A 22,149-nucleotide genomic window follows, 5' to 3' on the forward strand; every position below is an offset into this window, starting at 1 on the left:
ATTCTAGAGACATTCATAGAAATTAAATTGGTATGACTACATTTAGTTCATTTTTGAACAGTGAGGTCAAAATAACATCTGGTGGAATGCCTTGTGCATSTAGAGCTTAGAGAGCATTTAATCTATGGATTAGGGTTTCTACCCTACTCGATTATTTGATTATCTCACACACTCACAGGCTCGCTCTCCCCAGGCACTACATTCTCTAGGTCTGCTCTTCCCATCGGAGAGGTCACTGCTGCCRGGAAGGATGGGCAGAAAGACATGTTGGTTCATCTGTGCCCCTGCCTGCCTTTGTTGAACTTCATGAAGTTCCTCTCCACYCAACTCTCCAGCCTGTCCAGGTCTCTCTGAATGGCAGCACAGCCCTCAGGTGCATCAGCCACTCCTCCCAGCTTGGTAGCATCAGMAAACTTGCTGAGGAGGCACTCTGTCCCCTCACCCAGGTCACTGATGAACTAGATGAACAAGATTGAATCCCTGGGGCCACCACTAGCTACAGGCCTTCTACTAGACTTTGCACCACTGATGACAACCCTCTGAGCTCTGCCTTTCAGCCAGTTCTCAATCTACCTCACYGTCCACTCATCTAACCAATGCTTCCTGAGCTTACCTATGAGGATGTTAWGAGAGACAGTGTCAAAAGCCTTGCTGAARTCAAGSTACACAACGTCCACTGCTCTCMCCTMATTCCATCCTTGAGCCAGTCATTCCATCCTAGAAGGCTATCAGATTRGTTAAGCAGGATTTCCCCTTGGTGAATCCATGCTGGCTACTCCTGATCACCTTCTTTTCCTCCATATGCATGGAGATGCCATCCAGCATGAGCTGTTCCATTACCTTTSCAGGGAYGGAGATGAGGCTGACTGGCCTGCAGTTTCCTAGGTCCTCCTTCCTGCCTTTTTTGAAGACTGGAGTGACACTGGCTTTCTTCCAGTCCTCAGGCACCTCTCCAGTTCTCCACAACCTTTCAAAGATGAGGGAGAGTGGCCTAACAATAACATCTGCCAGCTCCCTCAGTACTTGTGGGTGTATCCAATTGGGACCTATTGATTTGTGGATGTCAGGCTTGCCTAAATGACCTCTAACCTGATCGTCCTTGTCCRGGGGATCTTCTTCCTTTCTTCAGACTTTCTCTCTCATCTCCAGGCTCTGGGACTCCTGAGRGCTGGTCTTAGCACTCAAAACTGAAGCAAAGAAGGCATTCAGTAATTCTGCCTTCTCTGTATCCGTTGTCACCATGGCCCCTGCATCATTCAGCAGTGGGCCCACATTTTCTGTAGTCTTCATTTTGCCACTGATGTATCTGAAGAAGTTCTTCTTGTTGTCCCAGACATCCCTTGCCAGATTTAATTCCAAATGGGCCTTAGCCTTCCTCATCACATCCCTGYATACTCTTATAGCAACYCTGTATTCTTCTCAAGTGRCCTGTTCCCTCTTCCACATTCTGTGTACTTTCTTCTTCTGTCTGAGTTTCACCAGGAGCTCCTTGCTCATCTATGCAGGTCTCCTGCCCCCTTTGCACTGGTCTTGAGCTTGGAGGAAGTGATGTTTGAATACTAACCAGYTCTTTTGGACCCACMATCTTCTAGGTCCTTAACCCATGGGATTCCTCCAAGCAGGYCCCTGAAGAGGCCAAAGTTTGCTCTGCTTAGGTCCAGGATTGCAATCTTATGTATTGCCCTGCCTCCTTCTTGMAGGATCCTGAATATCACCATCTCATGGTCACTGCAGCCAAGGCTGCCCCTAACCTTCACATCTCCAACCAGTCCTCCTCTATTTCTTAGGATAAGGTCCAGCAGGACACCTCTCCTCATTGACTCTTCTATCACCTGTGTCAAAAAGTTATCATTAATGATCTGCAGGGGCCTGCTGGACTGTTTGTGCCTAGCTGTGTTGTCCTTCCAGCAGATATCAGGGTAGTTGAAGTCCCCCATGAGAACCAGGGCTTGTGATCGTGAGGCTACTTCCAGCTGTCTGGAAGGTCTCTTCAATGAGTTATTCCTGACTGRGTGGCCTGTAGTGAACACCCACAACAGTGTCACCCAGTAACACCCATGTTAGCCTGTCCTTTAATCCTTACCCATAAGCTCTCAACTTGCTCTTCATCTACCCCTAGGCAGAGCTCACTGMATTCCAGCTGCTCTCTCACACAAGAGCAACCCCACCACCTCACCTTCCTGGCCTGGCCTGTCTCTCCTAAAAAGCACATAGCCAGCCATGACAGCATTCCAGTCATGCCAGCTATCACACCATGTCTCTGTTATTGCAATAAGATCATGATCCTGCGACCATAAACACCCCTCTTCTTTCCAAAACTCCTCTTCTTTCTGAGACCACTGCTTTATTTTGAGAACCCATCCCATTTTTGGCACCAGATCTTCTGTCCTGCCCCACTAAGGTCCTGCTCTTTCAGTATAAATAGTTCATTTGCAGAAGCACAAGTGATCATTCTCTCAAATCTCTTTACTTGCTGGAGAATTCAGGACCTGCAACTCTTGTTTAGCCCAGGTCTATCAAAATTTACAATCACATCATGCTGGTTGCAGCTAGCAAGTAGCAKGCTTCTGCTTGAGAGTTGAAAAGCTCAGTTYTGGACATTTGCACCTCCCACACACATACAAACATTTAATTATTTGTTAACATTCACAATTTAATCTATTTTTTCACCTATGAGAGAAGCCCGAATTAACCTTATGTTTAAACTTGGAATAGAGCAACTTATTTCCTGCTTTCTGATCTATCTTCACAAGAGCATTTATTATGTAACCCATAATATCTAAAAWTTTCRTGGTTTTCTACAGATGAYCTTTTTGTATTGTCATCAGCAGAGATGAAAAAGTGCTGCTCAGTTGTTTATATTACTATTTTCTATTTGTTATTCATATAATCTAGAATAAGKTTTATGAGACCAACTTTTATAGATGTTTGCATATATAAATATGTTAAGGAGTTTTATGGCCATATTGGGTTTGTTTTTTGCTTGTTTTAATGTTTGTGTATTCATATATAACTGGTAACATATTTACTGTGGAACAAGATATAACTGTGATGATCTACCATTTTTCTAAAATGGATCTTTCCTCAGTGTTTAGCATTTTATTCATTTTCTGAAAAATAATTTGTTGGAGTAAGACAAAAATCACAATTAAAAGATGAAAGAAAGAGTGATTCTTTGGAAATCTCRATAATTCTCATGAAATGTAAATGTAATTATATGATTCTAAGATTTTAAAGTATCTTTATAAGAAATTAAGAAAACTTTCAAAATAAGTGGACTTAGAATAGAACATGTCMTTTAACATGTCATTTCATCATCTCTCTGCAGTATAATCCATATTTTTGAGACAGTACTGCATGTCATTTTGAACAGCATGTTCAGTGCTATAAAAATAATAATAAGCTGTAGAAAATATATTTAGCTGAGAGAGGTAGTTTGGAGTACAAACATGTTTCAGATTTCTGAAATAAACCTATAATCTCCTATTTCTTCCCAYAATCTACTGAGATGTTTGTATGTACATTTTTGATTTGTTTCTTCTATATACCTGAAACTGCAACTATTTTGATGCAGAATTAGATATGGAATGTTTTGAGCTTGGAGATTTATTTACTCTAATTTTACTTATGTTAAAAATAGAATCAAGCTGGTGACTTAGCTCACCCAAATTGGACTTTACCTTAAAAATCCATATGCTAATACTAAAAGTGAGTGAAAAGATTAAGATTAGATTAATTAAATTAAATTAAATTAATTTAATTTAATTAAATTAATTAAATTAAAAGATTAATTTAAATGTTTAATCTCCCAGATATAGACCCAAGCACTCATCTCTCTTAATTATTATAAAATAAAATTRAAAATCTGCAAATCATAAGGTTGTAGGGGACCTCTGAAGATCRTCTASCCCAACCCTCAGCACAGCCCAWAGRAGGACTGAACCTACAACCTTGGTATTAGCAGCACCATGTTCTAACTAACTRAGCTAAACTTGCCCCCTAAATTTGTTTTTAATTTGTCTGCCTTTGGTACTGATGCCAGTGGACTTTTGATAATAYTATTTCTTGAATAGCATGGGCTTCCCATGATTATTTTTTAATCCATTGGTTTCCCAGTGTTAAAACTGTTACYGCTAAGGTAACCAAGATAAAGCTGGCTCAGTTACTCTCTTCAAGTATACCTGCTAGCTGTGTGGTAAATACAATAGTATTTAGAAAGGTTAAGACTATTAAGGACCATTGATGGATTGATGGATTAATAGATTTCTGATTTTGCTATCTATGGGAACTATTACTTATGCTCTGCAGTAAAAGAAGAAATTCACTAAACAAAATTCATTCATGAATCCACTAAATTAATTGTTCCACACAAAAAAAAAAATCCTTGATGGCCACAGCAAATGTCTACATTCAACTTTGAATAGGGAAAACTGAGTAATCTCACAGAGCTACATGTCACTAATATTAATCAATGATAGTACCATTTTCAGCTTAAAAAAATAGATTATACAATCATATCATCCTGAAATTAATTTCACCAACTGATAATAAGCTTCCAGTTTTATCTGATAAACTTGTTACTTATTTATGAAACTTTCACTTTCTGAATTTGAAAAGTTACAATCTCAATGATAAAATTCATCTGATTATCAAAGCGTAAAATGATGTGGTTACATTAATGTAAATCCCTGAAACAAATCTTTTTTAAAAATTTRGTAATTTATATGTTAAATTGATTGAATTAAGGACTACTGAACTTACTTGAATAYCATTTTCTGAGGGATTGCACTTGTGCAGCATCACTGCTTTTATTTATGCCAATACACATTTTTTGTCATAGTTACTAGTTAGTTAAGTGCAGTTATTGACTGCAAATAACCAGTAAAAAGTTGATTGACAGTACAGTTAATTGGCCCTCAGATTGTTGGAATTATGAAGTGAATTATATACTTTCCAGAGTTGCATTAAAATATTAACAACAGTTTTGTGTTGGCAAGATCAATGTTTTAGTTATAGACCTTCCAGATTAAAGAAATAATTCAAATCTTTCTCTGTCTTGCAACATGTTAATTCTTTCATATCACTACAAGTAAATGATATAATTCATTTCCCCTGCCTTTCATTTCAAATAAAGATCAGGAAACTCTCCCAAAACTGGAAAAAARCACTCTTAATTTCATAAGGACGTAAAAATGTGCTTATTGTGGAGTGAAATTGTGCCTAATTTTTGAAAGCATTTTTTTCTATATTGGAATATACTCTGACTTTAATAGTGTCATAATTGTGTAAAATTATGACTGATGTCAACATGAAAAATGCAACCGCGTTCCCAACAAAGGAGAAACGTATAATGTGATGGTTACCATTTGTCAGAAATAAACAACACGGAAATTACTTGCACAAAGAAAAGATGTTTTGAGATTGTAAGTATAAAAATAGAGCTGAAAAATCTAAACCTTTCACTACCCACAGCTCCTTCTAAAGCAAACCATAAGCACATCTAAAATTAGTATCCTTGGATTTCATTTTTAGTACTTTAAAATTTTGTGCATATGTATAGCTTCAAGGTCCTTCCTGCTGTTAATGCATCTTTATATTGGCTTAATCGTTCAAATAAAACTTATCTGCCCAAGAAAACATCACCTAAAACCATTGTATAATTTACCGGATGAGTTCTTTCCTCAGAACTGGGCTTTTTGCATCAAGTGGCAAAAAAGGATGGAGTTCAGCCTGCAGATTCAAAGTGAACATTTCTTCTGTACCCCTGGAACTGGCAGGTTAAGGCACACCTGCGAGTGATGCAGATGTTCTGGCTCTGCCTTCGGGCTAAGTAACAGGTGCTCAGAAGCAAATTCAGTGTCAGTCTCATTCTGAAATCCACAGTAGCCCATGTCTCAGCAACTGTCAGCTCAGTCCTATGCCATCTGAGGTTTTAAAGCAGATAGAACCGAACATAAGACTTTAACTTCTGTTATTATTTGAACAATTTTAACAGTCTACTTTTAAAATGTGTTATTATTTTTAGCTTCTTTTTGATACACAGAAATCTTGACTTTGGAAAAAAAACGGACAGGAAGTTATTTCTCCAAGCACAGAAGGACTGRAGCAGTGGCTCAGCTAACTGCATTTGTCCATCTGACAAGAAAGGCGTCTGGGCTCTTACTGAACTTCCAGCAGGAGCTGGATGTCATGACTGCCATCTCTTGCCCCCAGGAATAGCAGGAATYAGCATGTTCTCCAGAGATTTAAGTTCAGCTGATTTCCAGTATCTTTCTTCAGTTAGAAGCAGGATGCTAAGACCCTGCTCTGCTGTGGCTTAATAATTGCAAGGGAAATAACAGTTAGTCCCTAAAAGCATTTTCTGAATGCAGGTTTACTTTAGCCTCCCTCCAACAAAATTTGAGATACTTTCATACATCCACTTCCAGCACTCATTACATAGTCATACAATAGCTTMATCCCAGAGTTTGCTGGACACTTTAGTTACTACGCAAAGACATTATATTTCCCATGGCAATGCTGTTACATATTCTAACTTATACCCTGATTTGTTAAACCCCTCTGTAGATGGAAGAATTATCTAATATCTTTGAAGTCATATAAATCATTTCCCTAAGTAAGATCTTTTCTCTTATAAATGCTGAAAAGACTGAACCTTTATTATTTTGCAACAGGTCAAATTTTATTAATCAGTCTAGATTAACTGTTTTTAAATACAGTTTTGATTTCACCATGCTAAAAATTTTTTAAAGAATTTCCTTCAAAACCCATTTTGAGAGCTGGTATCATGTAGGCTTAAGTATGATACAGAATGGATGTTAAAAAGTGTACTGCCAGTAGGCAGGATGTGTAATTTCACAAAATCAAATCAGTAGGGCTGTCAGGTCTCAGCAACTTCCTTACCTGCTGCTCTCGAGGGTTGCATTCAAAGGGAGYCTGCAATAACACAAGCTGATCGTCAAAATACCGTGACCAGAGGGCATATTTTTTTGAAGAGGTAAAATCTGATTGTCTGGATGAAAAAAAAGTGGATGAGAGATCTGTAAAGGATAGTATAAACKATATTTCTTTACCAATTATATTATCTATAAATCAATAAAAGTAATCGAAGATGAAACTAATTTGCCTATTTTTTTTTTGTCATAGCTCTCTAGTTTAAAAAGAAAAACATTCTTCCTCATTAGCTGCTCAAAATATGCAACACAGTTCTTCAAAAGATTCTACTATTAAGACTTAAAGTACAATATCAAGAAACCCATCCCTGAGGAGGAACTTAATTTTCAGAAAGTGTTTGACTTTCTACAGAGAATGGCAGTCTCTTTGTAGATAAACCCTTGACGGGAGCTATGGTGATTTCAAACTGAACAAAAGGCCATCCAAATTCTTTTCCTCCAAATTTATTTCTTAACTACCTTTCACTCACAGAAGTACATTACATTTGTCATGTGGCTCCAGTCACACTGTTATGAACTCAAACTTTCATTACATCAAAATGTAAAAAGGTCGGAGAAGTCATCCACTCCCCAGATGCAAGCCTGGGAGGAGACCCAACTCTTCACATTTGTCAATAATGAATACTTTCAGACGGCATACTTGCTCTCAGATAGGAATTTTGTTATTCYATCTGTAGGGAAACGCAATAATCTGTCTACTGCATAAAGTGGATGATATTTGAAAACTGTCTAGAGGGCTTTACAGCAACACATCTCCTGCAAATCTCCATCTGATATTACAGTTTTTAGCCCATTTCAGGACCGAAACAGATGTAATGAAAGGAGAGATCATGAGTTTAACCTTGTACACAGCATATAGCCTTTTGAATCTCTATAAATCAGAATTAAGAAAACAGCATTTCTTGCTTTGTGTATACACTGCAACCACTTAGTTCCACAGAAAACTGCAGTCAAAATTATTTCATCTTACTTTTATTTTTAAACATCTTTGAATTTCCTTTCAGATGAAATACTTTTACTATGATTTGAAAGTCTTCTTTTCATAAGCAGTTCTAGCCCAGGAATCAGAGGTCAACATTTGAATATACTTTTTTATACTTTCATCAAATTTTATGACATTTTTATTACATTTGTCCTAACAGCAATATAAATATGTGGCTTCCACAGCCTCTCTGAATTGCATAGGTGCCTTATTTGTATGTTACATAGTCAATATTAGCCCTTGTCCAGGGCATAGTGAAGGGCAATAATATAAAATATTTGTTTTATGTTTAGACTAAAAAAATATGTTTTCTCAGGCCACCCAAAAATTTCTCACTCAAAGTCCTGATATATCTGTCTCTGCAAGTAATGAACATTCTCTCAGATGCTGTATACAACCACCAGCCACACACAAAAAAACCTTGCCGCATACATATTGTTATTTGAAAAACAAGATTAATTATATGGAGGAGAGATAATTTGTGTTTGTTTGGTCTAGTATCATTGGAGACGCTATTTATGAAAAGCATTATTTCAGGTAGAATTTTGCCTTACACACAGAATTCATACAAATGTATTTCAGATCTCTTATAAGATAAATTTGGTCCTTAACTGGGAAAGTAACTTTAATAATCGAGCTGATATACTGAGTTTATACATCTTTCGGGGAACTTTCTGTTCCAGATCACAAAAATTCCTTCCATCCTCTCTCTTGCTAGACAGCTGGTCATCCTCTCTCTTTTCTCCCAGAGTATTTCTATCTCTTGATGGAAAATTCATTTTCTATAACATTGAAAGGCTAAGAAAGTAAAAGTGAAATGTCATGTTTTATATTGATTCATCCTGAATTGAAGTATTCTTCTCTGATGAATTGAAAGAAAACATTGCATCTGAAGTACACTAAACTTTAAATTGTTTTTGTCTTTTTATTAAGGTCTTCTAGTTTAGGAGTTTAATGAACTCATTCTCTGCTTTCTGGCCCCTTAGTTGTCACACATTTTCCAAAATGAGCTGTGACTAATCAAGAAGGGAGACCATGACTGAATGTGGGAGATGAAGTCTAGATGAAGTCTAAAATGTTTCAGTATACTAATCATAAATTTCATATACTGATCTACACACACAAATCTGCTCTGCTTGAAAATAATGTGGCTCTTCCCACCATATTCAGTGAAGCCAGTCTTTAAAAAAGCCTACAATTTTTGAGTGTTTTTTTTGTCAAAGGAGAGGTTCTAATGGCACCACCAAGCAATCAGGCTGCAGTGGTAACATTGCATACCATGTCTTCATTCTCCTGTGTGCCAGTCAAAGAACTTCAGCCTTCGAGGCTGTCAATCCAGCAACTTTCAGCAATCTTAAATTCAAGAATGTTTCACTTGAAAGGAAAACAAATAATAAAAATCTCCTATCTATTTAACMTTATATAGCTGAGTCATTTCAAATCAAAATTATGTGAATTTAGATCTTCAAGAGAAGTAGTATTTAACAGTGAAAATGTTAACATATGTCACTATTATTCCATTTTTTAAATTTATTTTTCTGTGACCAGGCAAAAGATGAYTGAGGATTAACAAGTACAAAATAAAGTATCATTATGCTTTTCCATTCAAAAATAAATAAATAAATAAATAAAAGTGCAATTATTGCTTTATTACTTTAATAGGAATTTTATATTTCCTTAATATCATTTGTATGTGTAAAAATATGTATAGATATAATTCYTGACGAATAATTAACCTTAAGGTCTAAATTCTGCTATTGCAAATGATCAGGATTGTGTTTTTGTCACGATGTAGGAATACAAACAGGACAGCTTTCAAATATGGACTATGAGTTAAAATGGCAAGTGGATTGCCAGATAYTTATTTTCACATTTTATCTATGTATATACTGCATTTTTTCTAACTTCAGTTTACCCATTTTCTAGCCCTTTCATAATGTTTAAATGACAGAGGTATTTCTTGACATACAATAGACAGTATCTCTGATGGTATGCATGGGTAGAGATAATCTGTGTGTGTTTAGCAACTAAATGGCTACTAGGGAGATATCAGAGACCATAGTCTTGCTGAGAATACATTTGCTCCCCCAACTCTTTGAAATAACATTCTATTGTTGGAAGTAAAAATATGGCTGCATGTTTTGGTTGCATGGCTCGGAACAAATCTGTTTAATTGCATACAAGATGGAAGCTATTCTAGATTGAAAATTAAGGTGATGCTCTATAATGTAGAGCTCCGTGATTTCTGTATATGATTTTTTTCCATGGAGTATTTAAACAGTYAAGCAGCTAAAGTGTATAAATAGGGTTATATTTCCCCACGTAAAAACTTTTATTCCAAAATCAGTATGGTCCCTCCCCCCTTTTTTGGGGGGTTGGTTAATTTTAAAGTATTTCAAAAGTAAGAAAAGTTAAATTTAAACAAACTTTTTCTTTAATGATGTAACTATAACCTTTGAAGACTATGCAAAACTGGTATTCCAAAATGTGTTCCCSTCATACATTAGTATGGAAAGTAAGTTTATATGAGACAGAAGAAAAAGAATCCAAACCCAGTCCAACCTCTTTATATTTTTTTAATACTTTTTTAGTGCTGCAATTTTGCTAAGGAAAATGGATTACACATTTATGGAAATTTTAGCTACATTCTAATCCCAAAATCTTTTTTAACTTGATGATATATAACTTGGAATTAACATATTTTTGACATTCAGTTCCCAAACTGAGATTACAGAGCAGGGAAGCAGGAAAAAAAAAAGTGATTTTTTTGTTTTTTTTGGTTTTTTTTACTTTTAGCTCAGAAACTTTGTAAGTCTGCTATGGTATCTGAAGAGAGCCAATGAACTTTATTATTAGCATTTCTCAAAATATTTTACATAATTTTTAGAAATTGAATCAACAGATGAGATTTTCAAAAATCCTTCAATTTATGGAATTAAAATCATTAGTTTTAATTGGATTAAAGTTTCCCTTCAAGTGAAAGTCGCGTTAGATAAGCGCATGTTATTCCTATAATTTGCTTTGGTTTATAAATGAATGAGCAGATAGTAAAATCAGAAGACGCAGGATGCCTTCGGCTCTGTCCRCAACCGCAAAATCAGCCAGCCCCACACCGTTCCCTGTCACCAAGCCCCCTGGCAGGGCATGCTGCATCTTTYAGCTGTGCCGCTAGGTTCTCACCGTCCCCCAGTGGGAGCCAAGTGACTGAGCTCCAGCGCCGAGGTACGTCCCCTGGCACTGCCTGGCTCCCGGGAGGGGGGTGCCTTCTCCACGCAACTGCGAAAGACACAGGGCAAGTTCTCCCACACATGGGACAGGCTCAATTCCCAACCCCAACCCCAACCCCAGGAGGTACACTCACCCATCTGCTTTTCTCTAACTGAATTTTGGCTTATGGTTGGGAAGTGGCCATATGTCCTGCATCGCATCTGTCATGTCGCGAGGAAAAGACAAGAAAAAACCCTTGGAGGTTACACTGTATGTGAAGGCACTGAAAAGTTCAACAGAATTCACTCAGAGAAAAGGATAAATTATTCTCATTTTCTGGTCAAAAGGAGGGGGAGGGTGTTTTTTTTTTTCTTTTTCTTTTTTACTTAGGGTCTTCTGCAGCATGTTGCTAAGAATGGGACTCCATTGCCAATACCCTGAAGTTTATATCCACTTGCAAATTTTGGAACATATTTTACGACAGAAATAGTTGAAATGAAGTGTCTTCCTATTTCTTAAAGCTACACATTTAACCGTTAATGAAAATTACAAGACACTTTAGTGTAATAAATAATACATGACAAGGTGTGTGTTACTGTGAGATAACACACATCTCAGAGGCACAGTGACATATGCCTTGGAGTGTCCTAGTGTAATTATAAAATGGCTCAAAGTTAGAATTTTTAAAAAGATGATTCATGTGTTCATAGCTGTTCAGAAGAGAAACATGACTAATTTGTTACTAGAATGATTAATGACAGATTTAGGAGGGAAAATATAATGTTGGTTTACTATCCTGATAATTTTCTTAGTTTTCTGACATAAGCATTACATTTATTGTTCTGTGGGACTGGACTGCTGCCAAGGGCTCTGTTATGACAGGCTTAAACAGCACTRTAGCTGGTATTAACAATCTGTAGTGAAATATTTCCTACTAGCAAAAATATTGAATTAACTGATTCAAATTTCTTCCAATTGGGCAGTCACAGCTTGATTATCATGTATTTATCATCTTGATTTGGCTCCAGATTTGAGCTTTTGCTTTCTTAAAGGGCAATGATAGAAATCCCAAAGTTATGGGTGTTAGTGCAGATGGAAAAGGAGAATTTTCTTCTTGGTGTCACTAAACTTTGTTCAGTATATGGTACGAAGTAGTTAGATTGTGATTCCTCAACAAATATGTAAGCAAAAAAATTATGAAAGAATATGATAGATAATTAAGCCTCTCTCCCTCTATCCTTCCTTCTCCTTTTCCTGGCCCCTGGGATCTCCTGGGGAAATAAAGAGGCGTACTGTGAAAATCTGTTCCCGCTTGTCCAGAAGCCTGGTCCAGTAATGGCACCTCAAACCTTCAAGTGCATACACCATGCAAAGAGMTAATTGTTTATATATTAGAATGCTAGAAACAAAATACTACATATGTTAATAGGACTTCTATTATTGTAAGATCCAACATGCTTGTTGGTCCTAGTTATAAAGTGTCCCAGTATTGGATTTCTGCACATCCTTTTCAGGAAAAATATGATAGCTTTAGCAGTGTAGATGTTTCTTTTCTTGCAGAATCACTAGACACAAGACTTAGAGACAAATTACATGATGAAAAGGGCTTATTTGCCAGTTTATTACATTTACTCTGAGATGTTAACATCTGCAATTAACCCACCAAAACTAGTATTTAGTTCTCAGTTTTTAATGGGGCTGTGGGAGAACAAATACATATTTGGGTTACATTTTCTGAATGCCTCGGGCGTTTCTAGATTAAAATTTTTAGRAGGAGTATTTTTTATAAAGTCATTCATTTTTTTCTGGTATTGGTGACTTCAGGTGAACCCACAAACTCCCAGCAGCAATGACTGCTGCATGTAAGGGTCTATAAAAGCTCAAAAAGTCACTCACATGGCAACCAGCTGGGACTGTGAGAGAACACACTGACATTTATAATACACCTAAAAAATAGGCATTGTTCCTATGGAGACTGTTCATGTGTTTTAATAATGCAAAGTTATTTATAATGTCCTGATATCAGACTTCACATGAAATAAACATACTTATATGAATAAGAAAATCCAGTCCAGTGTAATGTGGTACTAAAATAATCAGGAATGTGCCTATTGTGCTGTATCCATCTCTTTCCATGTCTACTGGGAAAGATTTGGTTTAATTTTCTTGGAAATATTTTTATTCTTTTCCTTGTTAGTGGTGTATTCTTGTCATTAGACACCATATTCCATTATTTACATTCCTTCTAGCTTTGTAGCTTTCCACTCCTAGCTCCCAGACCAGTTCATAGCTAGTGGGTAGAGCATGGAAATAAGACTYCATATTTTTCCAAATTAAATGAAATGGACTGTATCACTTCTCATTTTTACCACTTCTCAATTTTTACACATTGGGCTGTTATGAGGTACAGCATGTACAGCAATGTTATTTGTAAATGAAAAGTAATGTATCTGCTATGTTTGGTGCTGAATGCAATGTTGTCATGGTGGGTTCCTTACCCACCACACTCCATCAATTAATTTATTCTAGGAATTTAGGTATCCTTTCATCTTTCCTCTGAATCATCATACACTAGCTATATTYATCATAGTAAATTTGGGATTATAAAGGATAGGTTTAGCCCATGAACTACTTTGTTAGAAACTGTTGGAAGACAGAAGAATGAGCACACATACAGATGTAGTGGGGGGAGGGGAAAGCAGGAGGAGCAGGGCCTTCAAGCAGTAACTAGCCATTAAATTAGCCCAGCTGAAATGTTGAAGCACATCTTGGTGTTTAGGTCCCTAGCAATTTGCCTGATTTCTTTTTCCTTTAAAAAAAATGCTTTTACCTCTGAAGTATAGGTCATTGATCATGGATAAGATGACTATAATCTTTCACTAACCAGTGTGAAATGAGTTAGTCTTGTCAGTCCCGGGTATAGTATCCTTCTTCTAAAATATCACCACTGCTGGTCTGTTAAGGTCAATATCTGCCCATGACCACATTGATACAGATGATGAGACTGTGATGATAAAATAGGATAAACATAGTAATRAATTATTACAATGACAAATTAAGAAGAGATAAAATGCAGCAGAAAAAGAACTTACATTGTGATGAGATTCTTCAAGACACTATATAAGCRCAAAGCATTTATCAGATTGGATCTCTTCCTTCTGGGAAAGGAAAGTGTGAGAATTATGGTCACCTAGAGACTAAACATGAGTCACATTGCCATGTAATATGGGAAAAGCCGTGAACGGTATTCTTCTTTTCAGTTACTAGACATCTAAGGAAATTGCAGTCCTTTTTTAAGCTCTGCCTTCACTGCTTCAATACGTCTGAGAAGATGGAAATATGAGGCATGTGGCATGCTACTGTATTTCAGTGAACGGTCAAGAAAAGATTTCTTTTCAGCAAAGACAGGCTTTTCTTAAACTATCATGACTGAGCACTGTCCACATGGAATTCACATTTTATAGCCGTTCCTTGACCTAATGCCTAGTCTTACATATGCCAAGCTTTCTTTATTATTGTTRTTGTTATTTTATTAATGTTATAAAAGAAATAAATTAAGTGAATAAAGGCATAAAATTTCTAGTAACAGKTTCCTTAGTAAAGGAACAAGGAGGGGAAAGGGATATTCATATTGTCTAATTTAAGCCTGCAGAATTAACAGAATAGTCTTCTAAAATTTTAGATTTGATCAAAGCTGTTAGAGAGAAATTTTTTAGTGGACAAATATTCAGTCTGCGACAGTGAGAGACCCAAAAGAAGTATATCTTTTGCCATAGAAGAAATGCAGTAAGATGGTTTTCTTAACTTGTGTCAGACATTTAATATTTGATCTTTTAAAAAAAAATCAGACTCGTGATTTGGCTGATTTTCAGGTTCTGAAACTGAAAATGTTGCTATCTTCTGAAAACATTGYGCTTTACTGGACTTATTGTGTATAAGGATCAGAAACTGTTAAAATAACAAAGTAAAATAGGAGGTCCCATCATTAAGATTATTGTTGATTTTTTTAAAGGAAGGTAATTTTTTTCAGTATCTTAACAAGTAAAGATTTATTGTATAATTTTTTGGTTAAAAGTTGATAGAAAAGTGATAATTTAAAATATTAGCATAAATCATACAGAACTTTCAATGTACACTTTCTAGTCAAACATTTCAAATGTAAAAAGAATGAAAAATAATGGAATAAAAAGGAAAAAAAAAAAGATCTTCAGGGAAAGCAATTCACTTGAATGTAATAGAAATTTCCTCTTATGAAAATAAAATAATCCACCTGTCTCCCTAATTGAAGGAAAAACTAATTTATGGGGCTACAAGATCCAGGAAATTTAAGCTATGTTTTCAATATAAGGATGAACTCCAAGTTTGAGCTGTATCTACAGTTGTGGTGCAGCTATGTATCAGGGCTGTGCCAATGTGTATACCCTGTACACTTTGTCACCAGCTTCCTGGGTGGTGCAGGAACTACCCCACGTCTCTGAACAGATGAGACAACGAACTGGCTAAAGACAGTGGACTGACTCAAAACTAACGTTCAGAAAGCACAAGAATAGCATTGAAATTAGGATTATGACAACATTCAGCATATTGGTCCCTACAAATTGGAGGTTCCTTTCTCTCTAATCCAGAYCTCCATACAATCAGCAGTTAGATTAAATTTAGTATAGTAAGGAAATGCATTATTTAATGCTTGYTGTACAATACATGTTTTTAATCTAAATCTGAATCAGCAAGACTTTTAACATTTGATATGATTTGTATAAGCATAAGAACTCAATTATGAAACATATGACAGTGAATCAATATAGGCCATACAATCCTTACACTGTGTATTTACCTATAAATCTGAGCACTGCAGACCATGAAGTTTTATGCATCATCACAAATCATCTTTCAGTGAACAAAACTCCTGAGCTTTGAAGAAGTGGTCAGTTTAGCATCCTGATCAGTGTACCAACACTAAAGAATTCACATACCAGTCTGTTTCCAAATCTTAAGACAGAAAAAACCTTATATCAATCCAAATAGTGTTTCACCCATAAACTGACTTTTTGGAATCAATGTGCAGTATATTGTACATTACTTGTTAATAAACAGCTTATTTAAGATATAACCTTATTACACTGGAATCAATATAGGAAAATTAATCTAGTATGTACCTAGCACATGTTATACCATCAGCCCATTCAGTAAGGTAGTAGGTCAAATATGAATTTGTCTAATAAAGAAACAGGATTATACCATATTGAACAGGACTGAAACAGTTGATATGAGTCAGAATAGAATTTCTGTGAGCTTAAGGTGGATAATTCATGTGTTAGATTTCTATATTGTTTAGAATGCAATAATAATTAAAGTATATAAATGCTAATAATTTTGAATATTTTGGAGAACTTTGCCACAACATTTCATTGTAAAAGTAATCTGAGTTTTCACCATAGGATGCTTTCCAAATTGGTCAAAATATGTCAAAATATTCATTGAGGCAAAAGATTTTGCCAAAATATAATCAGAAATTGGGTTTAATGCTACAGAACTCAGAATTTAAGAGTAATTCCAGTGAGGGATCCTGTTACCAAAAATATTACAACATGGAAGTGATACTGCAGGTCTGCTCCAGGCAGTAGTCTGATAATGTTCTTGAATATTTTGTGTGAGTGTTCTTTGCTTGCTCCTACGTGACCATTACCTACACAGCTCTGCCATATAAGGCCTATAGAAGGCCTTCAGATCAAAAAGCTCAATTTCTGCCTGTCCTGGTCAGTAACCTATCCTTCTAYGATAACTTTTATTGTTTCATCTACTTTACTACAAAAAGAAATGTACCTCATTCTAATGACTTTTTCAGAATGGACAACTGTTAGCCCAAAATGGATGGGCTAGTGTCTAGTCCAGTGTCCTTCAAGACAGTATACGTAACTAAACCTTTAAAAACGATATACAGAGTTGCTACAAAATAGTATTTGATGATGTGAACGATTTCAGATGGTATTTATTCCTCTGTTTAATGTGAATTTTCTACCAATAATCTCAGTACAGCAAGGAAAAATCTGTGCAACAAGTTTATTCAATCATAAATAATAGATATGCAAAGTTAATATAATATTTTTCCTCTTTTCTTGATCTTTGACCACTGATCTATGGGCAAATAGTGCTCTTGTCAGACTAATAGATACATGCAGGAAGCATCTGTAAATTACAATGCTTGAGATTCATCAGCTCTGCTGTTTCAGGAGACAATTTGTTAATATAACTGCCAATTTGTTAATTTAACTCATCACAAAGCTGGCATTGCAACRCAGCTGAAAAGTTGATAGCTTTATAGCATTTCATCTTGGGAAGAGCTTTTCAAAAATGTGAAAATATAAGCCATATGCTTTTAATTAGTCACAAGTTTGATCCGTTTATTTAGCAGGATAATCGTATTAATAAAATGTATATGTTAACTGACTTCTAGGAAACATTTCATTTCCAAAGTATTGTCTCTGAAATATTAATCTAAAAGCACAGCAAATAATGATTACAGAAATCATATCACAAGATAGAACTGACCACACATTTCACGTACCCCTCAAATTCCATATGTTAATTATGGTCAGACTCATTTAGAATTTGTGATCAAAATAGACACACTTATTTTAGATGTATGGTTCAAGTCAGATTTAATAGTTAGGGCCATTAAGAGCTAAATGCTCTTTCATTCTTAAATACTAGAATCTACGAGAAGAAGTCAACATTATTCTACAAATCTTGTTTTAAGCAAAAAGAAACAATCCATATACACGCAATAAAGTATTTATTATTAGTCTAGCTAAACTCTCAATAATCTAAGAGTCAAAATTATCTAAATAATATGGAAAAGACCCATTTTTAACACAGTTATTTTGCTTTGCAAAAATTTCCTAACATCTCCTCTTTTCTCTGGTGTTTTCCCACCGTTCCACCCTTCCTACGCTGTCTCCAGTATAAAGCTAATAGTTTTAGTTTTCCTTGGGAAGAAAAGGAAAGGGTTAAAATGAGTTATCACAATCCTAACGTCTTTGATCGGAGAAATGTGATGCTGATATTAGTATCACCTTCTTTCTCAGCCTTAGGTTAGCGTGGGCCTATTTTTATCTGTTTTCTTAATACTATTTCATTACCATTTAGGGTATTCAGAGAGGTTACACTAAAACAAGTAAGACGTTAGTAATTTAAACACAATCATCATAAAAAGGCAAAGCTTGAAGCTCAGGCAAAGCAAGCTCAGACAAGCCCTGAGACCCTGCAATCTCAAGTCAATAAAAASTCTGTAGCCTTTGGCAAAATCATATTTACTTTGCTAGAGCAACATGCTCCCTTGATGATGGAATAAGCTTAAGAGACTCATATTCAATTAATAACGATGCCACATGCTACTTCATGATGTAAGACAAGTCATTTAATCTCTCTATGCCTCAGTGTCCTCTTCTAAATGGGGATGTTGGTACTGCATTACCTCTAAGAGGTATTGAAGATTAAAATAACCTTATCTATGATGAGAGATATGCGTTCCTACGAATGCATATCATAAATATCTGATTTAGAAAAGCTAGTTAACAGCAATGCATGAAAACAGAGACATGGCCCTTTCAAGAGCACATCTCAGGAAGGATGACAGCTTCCTTCAGGATAACTTCATCCTGCAGTGAAGGTGGAGAAAGTATAGAAAAGGACAACCATAAGGATGCAGCAGCTGTCCTATGAAGGGAAATTGAGAAAGCCAGATCTCTGCAATTTGGAGAGGAGAGGACAGAGTGGGCAGAGATATGACTGATGTTTACAAAATCATGAATAGCATAGATAAGCTGAGTACAGGACAATTCTTCTCTATATCCCAGAGCACAGGAACAAGGATGCACTTGATGAGACTAGCTGGAGATTAGTTCTGACTAGATTTAAGACACTACTTCTTTACAGAGTGTGTARTGACTTTCTGGAGCTTGCTGACACAGGAGACTGCAGGGACTACAGGGATTCACAGACAAGAAGTCCATAAACAAATGCTAAAATAACTATGACAAGCTATAGCTTCTAACACCCACAATACAGCASTTCAGGACGCTAAGGGAGTACAAAGAGAATGGATCACAGAAAATGAGCAGGCTTGAATGCCCTTTCTAAAAAGCATTTTCTATTGCAACTATCCAAAGTAGGATTTAGGAGCAGGTAGACCAATGGTCTCACTCGGGATGGCGTGCCAGATATTCTTAGGTACTGTATTGATWGGCAGGGTTGCGTCTGTCTAGTCTTTGCTAGTCTCTGATATCATACCAAAATCCCTTCTAAAATCCAATTGTCTTCTTCAGTTCACTTATCACAAAGGCTACAGCCCTGCAGAGGTGCAAGCAGATTTCTGAGCCCCTCTGGAGCCCCACCAAACCAGCAGTTTCCAAACACGTCATCACAACATGTGCATGTGACCAGTCGTATTGAATCTTGAGTTGTGCTTGTGTGCCAACAACTGCTGAAGATGATTCAGATGCATAAAACTGTAGTGAAACAATGGCTCAAAACTTCCTGTTATATTCTAATCTAATGCAATTCTAATTGCATTTTAAAAGATAGACTGAAAACAACTGTCATAGGTTCCCCTGTGGCAACAAGCTCTATCTTTTGCATTTTCCTTAGAATGTTCAATTCTTTTTAAACAAGAGCTCTGAAATTTTAAAGCAAATGCAGCTGTATGATTCAATAAAAAATGCTTAAATGCTTTTTATGACAGTTTAATGTCAAAGAAGTTACTGCAAAWTGTCAGAGAAAAGAATTCATGTAAAGTAGAAGCTTTAAATCATACTATCCAGAYAGTTAATCTTACTAAAACTGTGTCTTTAAATTCCGTGTATACTTGTCCTCTTAAGCACCACCACTTAAGATGATTTTCAGCCAGTCTTAGCTTCTGAAGATGCATGAAGCCTGGAGGATTACATGACTATTTGAAATTTTATTTTCCTGATGCTTTTTGTCCTATCAGTTTGTCATAATACCACCACCTTGAAAAGAAAAAAAAAAAGCACTTAACCACTTCATTCAACTAATTAATGATCATAATCTATCTCTAACCTTATCTATGGAAAATCTTGCTTTTCACAAATCACTGTTACTGCACTTCTTCAGGCAAATAGTAGATCAAGTTGAAGATTATATTTAGTCAGACTTTTGTTCCATAAAATCTATTCAAAGAGGTCTCTCTGTTGCACTAATCAAATTAATTGTAAAATCCTTCCACTAYGGGAATATAAAAGAAAACCTGGCTAAGTACAAATTCACAACTCRTAAGTTTTCAGGAAAATTGCATACACCACAGAGAAACTACTTGGAATTAAATTCTATTTAAAGTACATCCTAATCATGTTCTACATACAATATAATCAAGGGTTAATTCTCTGTTTTTTGAATTTATTAGGTTCTTCTATGTGTAAAATACTCAAATCTGGTCCTTATCTGTTGCATAACATRCTGTAGCTTTTTGTGATTTTTCACAGCATCACACATACATTTTCTCTGCATGGATAAGGTCACAGCAAAGTATCTCATTCTATACTATGAGACTATCTCAGAACTAGCAGTAACTGCAGAAAAGCTGTTGTTGATTTGCATATTATTTTGCTTTATATTATACAATTGTATATAATATTTTTATTATGCTATATTTATATTATATTTTATATAATATAATGCTATAATACCATATTGATATTATATTTTGTAATATACAGTTATATAGTTTGTTTTATATTATATAAAAGGGAGGAAGTGTTTTGTCTTATGYTTGCCTTTATAAGTGATGACAGTTTTTTTTTTTTCCTTCAAATTCACAAGGTCCTTTCATGAAAAACTGTATCAGCTGGATGTCCACCTGCARTTCTGTGCATTTGAAAATCATGTACTTATGAATTATGGTCCTGTTTATGCCACTACTTTACAGACACAAAGGTGTGTAGAGTAGCACCATTTTTATTCCCCAAAATTGTTTCCCTGTTTTATCCACTGAATAATCTCTCCAATCTGTTTTATGCTAAAAGAATTGCCGCTTCAAAAATGCCTGTTATTTGACTTCTATCAAGTCGTTTCCATTAGCCAGCACTTTCATGAGCTAGGAAAAAATAGTTATCAGATTCCTTTACTTCACAACTACTTACATGTAGAAGAGGCAGAAATGTTTTAAGACAGTAAATTTTAATTTATCTTGTCTGACATCCCATCTCCTCAATGTATTTGATTTTCATGAGAAACAAACCATCCTGCTGGTCAGCMAGGATCCTCAGCCAATTCTTCTGGTGCTGCAAATTCAACCAAATTGAGCTGTGTTGCTTTATACTAGTTTTGAATATAGCTCWTAAGTTTTGTGTTTGATTAAAGACAAAACCTATATCAGAAACATTCATTACTACTTACATATCCATGTGCTGCTTTCCATTTTAATAACAGACAAATTTATTTACTTCTCTACATTTAGAGAGATCAAATATTCACTGATCTCAAAAACATACTGTAAAGCTAGTAGGTTGCCATATGTTTTTCCTACACATACTGCACAAGTAATAAAGCCTAGCAATTTGGGGGTTCTCTGCTTTTAAATGATTACTTTGCAACATCTGTGAAGGGCTTGTTTTTAAGGTTTCTGATTATCCTCTCTTTGTAAATCTGATACTACAATATCAAGGGAGTTTGCTTCATCAATTTCAAGAAATTCTCCTTTCATCCTACAGTTTTAAATTTCTCTGCTTGCTGATTTGCTTACTCTAACCTTTATGCAATAGTTATGCGATATAACTATAGAGATGTCAGAAATAACAAATTCCCATCCTTTCCAAGATTAAAAAGAACACTAATTTTTTGCGTAATGGCCCATTGAGGCCACTTATATATAAATCAGAAATCTACAGATCCCTGTTGCCAAAATGCTTGCATACACCAATACTTTTAGTGGATTATTTATCTCAGCTCTAAGGTGGATTTTATCATTTTTTGATATACCTAATAGTAACT

The sequence above is a fragment of the Rhea americana genome, unplaced genomic scaffold, assembly GCF_003343005.1.
Source record: "Rhea americana isolate MKP2758 unplaced genomic scaffold, rheAme1 scaffold_78, whole genome shotgun sequence".
Taxonomy (NCBI): Eukaryota; Metazoa; Chordata; class Aves; order Rheiformes; family Rheidae; genus Rhea; species Rhea americana.